The sequence below is a fragment of the Mirounga leonina genome, unplaced genomic scaffold (assembly GCF_011800145.1).
Source record: "Mirounga leonina isolate KUSES-001 unplaced genomic scaffold, KU_Mleo_1.0 Mir_126, whole genome shotgun sequence".
Taxonomy (NCBI): domain Eukaryota; kingdom Metazoa; phylum Chordata; class Mammalia; order Carnivora; family Phocidae; genus Mirounga; species Mirounga leonina.
Genome location: NW_023270314.1, coordinates 22,721,529 through 22,729,015, shown reverse-complemented (window position 1 = coordinate 22,729,015; position 7,487 = coordinate 22,721,529). Strand labels below are relative to the sequence as shown.

The following is a 7,487-nucleotide window of genomic DNA, read 5'->3' as shown; positions in this document are numbered from 1 at the left end:
TTATTTTTATATTTTATATAAATGTAATCAGCATGATTTCTTTTTGTTTTGGTTTGGGTTTTCTTGTTTGTTTTTTGTTTTTTTGTGGGGTTTGTTTGTTTGTTTTTGTAACACCTTTTTTTTTTTTTAAGAGTGAACCGTTTTTAGTATTCCTAAACTGTAAATAATGGGAAACTGAAGTATCAAAGGAAACACATCAGGGATCATATATAACAGACAAAAACCTTTAAATTTTCTTATTGCCTTTATACAATCAATGCGTAATATTTAAATAAAACTGAGTTCCTTATTAGGCAAACAATTTTTCATATGCTGCGTTCTCTTTATCTTTCTTTGCCTTTATCTTTTGTTTGACTTTCAGCAATTCTGCCTGGATAGCTTTATCTTCCCGTGCTAGCTTTCTTAAGATCAGCCAGTGCTTGATCATAGTCTTTTAATCCTTGCCATCCTTGAGCTCTAGGGTACAATGTTTTGGTATTTGATGGGTCAATTTCAAGAGACTCCAAACAACTGTCAGTTGCTCCCTGCCAGTTTGACATCTTCACTTTACAAGCACCAATATTCAGCACGCAGTTTAAAGCTATTAGTGGCAGCTTCGATCTATCTGCTTTCTCAACAACAGTCTTTGAACCTTCCACATATCTTAAAACTTTCATATATATATATATTTAAGATTTTATTTATTTATTTGACAGAGAAAGACACAGCGAGAGAGGGAACACAAGCAGGGGGAGTGGGAGAGGGAGAAGCAGGCTACCCGCTGAGCAGGGAGCCCGACACGGGGCTCAATCCCAGGACCCTGGGATCATGACCTGAGCCGAAGGCAGACGCTTAACCATCTGAGCCACCCAGGCGCCCTCTCATATTTTTTAATGGCCATCTCCAAGTTCTGGGATATGAAAAAAGTACTTCCAATGTCTTGTAAGTCTTCTGTTATTACTAAAATTTTATCTACATCTTTTAAATCTATATCTGCATCCTCAGGGAAATCTGGATGACTGTCACCAGAACCATCTTTTGGGAATATGCCCCAATCATCCCCTTCCTTCAATTTTCCACATTCTGCAATAATGCACAATTTGGCAGGTTTTTCACCTTTCACTTCTACATTTTCCAGTATCCTTGCCACACCCATTCCTTTAATTACTTGGCCAAATACCACCTGTCTCCCATCCAAATGAAGAGTCAAAACTATTGTGATAAAGAACTGAGAACCATTTGTATTGCAGCCTTCGTTTGCCATGCTCAATAGACATTCCTGATCATGCTTATAATAGAAATTTCCATCTTCAGGGGTGCCTGGGTGGCTCAGTCATTAAGCGTCTGCCTTTGGCTTGGGTCATGATCCCAGGATCCTGGGATTGAGCCCCGCGTGGGGCTCTCTGCTCCGCAGAGAGCCTGCTTCTCCCTCTCCCACTCCGCCTGCTTGTGTTCCCTCTCTTGCTGTGTCTCTCTCCGTCAAATAAATAAATAAAATCTTTAAAAAAAATTTTTTCAGGCACCTGGGTGGCTTTCTCTCCACTCATGCTCTCTCTCTCTGTCTTTCTGTCCCTCTCTCTCTCAAGTAAATAAATGAAATCTTTAAAAAAAAAAAAAAAAGAAATTTTCATCCTCAAATTTTTCACCATAAATACTTTCTCTACCTGTCCGATTTTGATATGAGAAGTCTACACCTTGAATCATAAATTTCTTAAAAATTCAATGGAAAGAACATTCATTGAAATGGAGAGGTTTCCCAGTGGTGGGTCCAATGCCTTTTTCTCCTGTACACAAAGCACAAAATTTTTCTGCTGTTTTGGGTACAACATCTGCAAACAATTCTAAGACAATTCTACCAACTTTCTCCCTCCAATATCCACACCAAAGAAGACCTGGGGGTTACTGGGGTTGAAGGGATTAGTTTCAGGGGATGGGTGCGACATTTTGAATTGCAGATGCACTTGGGAGCGGACTCCTATTTCTTTTTAATTAAAAAGCTCTTCTATGGGGCACCTGGGTGGCTTAGTCTTAGGCGTCTGCCTTCAGCTCAGGTCATGGTCCCAGGGTCCTGGGATCGAGCCCTGCATCGGGCTCCCTGCTTGGAGGGAAGTCTGCTTCTCCCTCTCCCTCTCCCCCTGCTTGTGTTCCCTGTCTCTCTGTGTTTCTCTCTCTGTCAAATAAATAAATAAAATCTTAAAAAAAAAAAAGAATAAAGTGTATTTGGTTGTTTTACTTTTCATTTCTGATAAAGAAACATTACACATAGGAAAACAAAGATAACAATACAAGTCAGAAGACAATGGAATGACATCTTTGAAGTAATAAAAGAAATTCTATATAGAATTCTATATCAAGTGAAAATTGAATTGTCTTCTTATTTCTGACTATGACAAAGTAACTGGCATCAGACTAGCCCTCCCACCACACACACACACACACATACCTAGAAAACTGCACAAAATATATGAAACTTCTGTGTTTTTTGGGGGGGGTTCCTTTTTTTAAATTTTAAGTTCAATTAATTAACAATAGTGTATTATTAGTTTCAGAGTTAGAGTTCAGTGATTCATCAGTTGCATACAACACCCAGTGCTCGTTCCATCACGTGCCCTACTTCATGCCCACCACCCAGTTACCCCAACACCCCCCCACCTCCCATCCAGCAAGCCTCATGAAACTACTGTTTTAAGATATTGGGCAAAGGTAGCATAAGATTGTGAGCCCTAAGAGAAAAGGAAAAAGCAAATTATGTGCACTTTCCAATTATCCCAACTATCTACCCATAAATTCTCTTCAGACTATATAGCACAAGGATGGGAAATCCAAGCAGAGTACGTGGTTTTGTTGAGCTGAGGAGACAGAGATTTGATTTCAGGGAGGCTGAGGAGGCTGGATTCTGTGAGACAGTACTAGAGAGAAGGGAGCTATGCAAAGAAAGAGCTCCACAAATGTGCATAGTGGTCCTGTGAGTCTTTGGCTGAACAGTAGGCTGCACGTGCATGGCATGAGAGGGCAGACTCCTTAAAACTGGCCAAAAATAAACTACCAGGTAAAGAACAATTGTAGGGGAATTATAAAGTGAATAATTACTGGAGCTTACACAGGGATGTAAGAAATTAGAGTTCTAACTAGTCAGACTGGAGAGACCATGTCAAACATTCAGAGCATTGCGCGCCTGGGTGGCTCAGTTGGTTAAGCGATTGCCTTCAGCTCAGGTCATGATCCCGGAGTCCTGGGATCAAGTCCCACATCAGGCTCCCAGCTCAGCGGGGAGCCTGCTTCTTCCTCTGACCCTCTCCCCTCTTGTGCCGTTTCTCTCTCTCTCTTTCTCTCAAACAAATAAATAAATAAAATCTTTAAAAAAAAAAAACATTCAGAGCATTCATTAGTTACCTCAAAAAAGCTGTGCCTTAGGAGTGGACTTCTACTAACTAACTCAAGAATAAAGCTACTCTAGACCTGCCCTAACAAAGTTTAAAAATTTGCCTCAAAAATATCAAGTTGATATGCAAGTAAATTAACTGCCTGTCAGAACAAAGCCCAATGCCCTTCAAGAAAGACAATAAAATCCAGAAATTCCACAATGTAACATTTACAATGTCCAGTGTCTAATAAACATGCTCCTTCCAACCACCAAATAAATAAATAGATAAATAAGCAAAATTTTTTAAAACTGTGATCTATAGCCAGGAGAAAAATTAGACAGTAAAAACAGACCCAGAAATGACAGAAATTATGCAATTAATTGGTAAAGACTTCAAAACATCAGTTATAAGTTCAAATATTTAAAGAAAACCATAAATCCAATGAGGAAAGATATAGAGACTGTACAAAAGAAATGAAAAATACCATTGTATGGCCTTAACAGAAAATTAGATGATGAAGGTGAAAAGATCAGTGAACTTGAAGATGTAGAAATAAGAACTATGTTACCTGAAGCACAGAGAGAAAAGAAAGCTGGAGGAGAAATAAAGAGAGCCTCAGTGATCTGTTGGATGATATCAAGCATTCTACCATATATGTAATTTGGAGCACTGGAAAACAAGGGGAGCAGAAAATAATATTTGCGGAAATTATGGCAAAAAATTCACAAGATTTAGTGAAAAAATATCAACTACCAGATCCAAAAAATCTGATGAATCTCACGCAGGATAAATACAAAAAAAAAAAATTATACCTAGACATAGCATAATCAAATTGCTGAACACCAATGATAAAAAGGAAATCTGAAAAGAAGACCGAGAAAAAGATATAAATACTGAAGCAAAGACAAGCATAAGCATTGACTTCTCATCAGAAACATTCAAGACAGAAGATGATTGATTGACACCTTTAAAGTGCTAAATGAAAAAAGTGTCAACTTACAATAGTATTTCCAGTGTATGTAAAAATGAAGACAAAAAAGAAATTTTAAGACAAACAAAAGCTGAAAAATTTTATCACTTACATTACCAGACATGTCAAAGGAGGTTCTTCAGATGGAAGAAAGATGATACCAAAGGGAAACTGAGATCAACACAAACAAATTAAGGGAATGGAAATAGTAAATATGTAGGTAAATATAAAAGACATTTCTAAAGAGTTGTTTAAAAGATAATTGACTCTGGGGCACTTGGTTGGCTCAATCAGTAGAACTTGCGACTCTTGATCTTGGGGTTGTGAGTTTGAGCCCTGAATTGGGTGTAGAGATTACTTAAAATAAATAAAGAAATACAAATAATAGATTCTTTAAGACAAAAATAGTAATAATATACAGTGGGATATATGTAGAAGTAAAATGTATGACAACAATAGCAAGAAGGATGTGCAAAGCGGAAATGGAAGTATACTACTATACAGTTTTTACATTACACATGAAATCATATATTATTTGAAGGTCGTCTGTGGTAAGTTAAAGATGCATATAGTAAGCCTTAGTGCAACTGCTGAAAAAAATATATATAGTTAGTAAGTGAAGATAAAATGAAATACTAAAAATACTCAATCCAAGATCAGCAGGAAAACAGGAACAAAAGTAGATAGGACGGGGCGCCTAGGTGGCTCAGTCCATTAAGCGTCTGCCTCCGGCTCAGGTCATAATCCCAGGGTCCTGGGATCAAGCCCCATGTTAGGCTTCCTGCTCAGCCAGGAGCCTGCTTCTCCCTCTCCCTCTCCTACTCACTCTGCTTGTGCTCTTCTGCTCTCTGTCAAATAAATAAATAAAATCTTTAAAAAAAACAGATAGGACAAATGAAAAACAAACAGCATGGTGGTAGATTTAAATCCAACCATATCAACTGGAATTGTCTGTGTTTTGTCATTTTTTCTATTAGAGTGGTTGTCTTTTCTTTTTTCTTTCTTTTTTTTTTTTTAAGATTTTATTTATTTATTTGACAGAGAGAGAGACACAGCGAAAGAGGGAACACAAGCAGGGGGAGTGGGAGAGGGAGGAATAGGCTTCCCGTAGAGCAGGGAGCCCAATGCAGGGCTCGATCCCAGGATCCTGGGATCATGACCTGAGCCGAAGGCAGACGCTTAACGACTGAGCCACCCAGGTGCCCCGAGTGGTTGTCTTTTCTTATTGATTTGTAAGAGCTCTTTATATATTAAAATATAAATCATCCTGTATGTTTTCTGCCTTTAATGTTATCCAAACATAGATAGCATCATGATAGCAAACTTAGACACTGAGGTAGAAAAGTGTAAGCTATATTCAGGAAATAAACATTGAGTAGATGAATTTGGCGTAAAATGCCTTTAAGGGAATCATAGAATATAAAGCTAGAAAGAGTCATTCAGGACCAGAACAGAGAGTGCCGTCTTAAACCATTCAGGCTGCTATAAAAAAATACTACAGACTGGGTAGCTCATAAGCAAGAGAAATTTATTGTTCACAGTTCTGAAGGCTGAAAAGTCTGAGATCGGGGTGTCAGCATGGTCACGGGCCCTCCTGCAGGTCACAGACTTCTTATAACCTCACATGGTGGAAAGGTCTAGGCAGCTTTGTGGGGTCTTTTTTATAAGAGCACACATTCCATTCAGGAGGGCTCCACTCTCAAGTCCTAATCACCTCTCAAAGTCCCCACTTATTAATACTATCAGCTTTGGGGGTGAGAATTTCAACATGAATGGAGGGGTGTGGGGAACACAAATATTCAGACCATAGGGACTGCCTTGACTATTGGATGAAGGAGCTTGGTCTCCATTGAATAGACCAAAGGGAATGTCTAAAGGTTATTGTTCAATGAAATGATACCATAAATATTGGACTCAAGGAAGATAAATCTTGTTGAAGATTTAAGTGTGTCGGACAGACTGGGGAAATGGGTGGTGGAGAGAGATCTCAGTTGGAGATCAGTTAGTGTGCTTTTGCAGTAAGTGCAAAAGTACAGTGCAGTAAGTACAGGAAGTGATATCCACCCATACAATGAATAAGGATAAAAATTATATGATTACTATAAAAATCAAAGCCTTGGCTCTCTTTCAGTGCTTGGTTTTAGACAAGTTGAATTTGAACAGTGACATACAAATAGGAGACACTGGATGGGCAGGTCTTGGAGATGACTGGGCTAGGGAAACATTGAGAGTTATTAGCACAGAGGTAGTTGTTGAAATCACAGGAGTAAATGAAGTCACCAGGGGAGACTTGAGTACAGCAGAACCTTGTGGATTTGGAGGGCTCCTATTCATCTTTGCAGGATGAAAGCCTAGGTGTCACCTCCACTGGGAAATCTTCCCTGGTCACCATCTCCCTGCCCCCCCACCACAACTGACGTAGGGGTCCCTTCTCTGCTTCCACAGTGCCCTGTGTATGCCCCTATTTATCACACTGTATTATTGTTGAGTGTTGTCTCTTTGTTTTTCTTGAACCTAGAAAGTAGGTACCAAAATTTATTCAACTTTGTGTTCTCCTATCCTATAGAAAGCTCTTGAAAAATGTTTGCTGAATATAATCAAATTCTATAACTTGTTGCTTTCCCAAGGAAGAGATCCTTTTTTAAAAAAACATTTTTTAAAGATTTTACTTATTTATTTGACAGAGAGAGAGAGCACAAGCAGGGGGAGTGGCAGGCAGAGGGAGGGGAAGAAGGAGACTCCCCGCTGAGCAGAGAGCCCGACATGGGGCATGACTTTAGCCAAAGGCAGACTCTCAACCAACTGAGCCACCCAGGCACCCCGAGATCCTTTTTAAAAAATATTTATTTGGGGGGGACTCCTGGGTGGCTCAGTTGGTTAAGTGTCTGCCTTTGGCTCAAGTCGTTATCCCGGGGTCCTGGGATCGAGCCCCACATCGGGCTCCCTGCTCTGCAGAGAGCCTGCTTCTCCCTCTGCCTGCCACTCCCCCTGCTTATGCTCGCTCTCTCTGATTAATTAATTAATTAATTTTAAAAATAAAATAAAATAATAAAAATAAATAAAAATATTTATTTTTTAAAGCAGTTCTTTTTCTTTTTTCTTTTTTTTTTAAGATTTTATTTATTTACTTGACAGAGAGAAGGAACACAAGCATGGGGAGTGGGAGAGGGAGA

General features: G+C 39.1%; 1 pseudogene; it reads right to left on the bottom strand.

Moving 5' to 3' along the window:
* Nucleotides 1-289: 289 nt before the first annotated feature.
* On the bottom strand, nt 290-1,922 carry LOC118008436 (annotated as a pseudogene).
* Nucleotides 1,923-7,487: the final 5,565 nt, after the last annotated feature.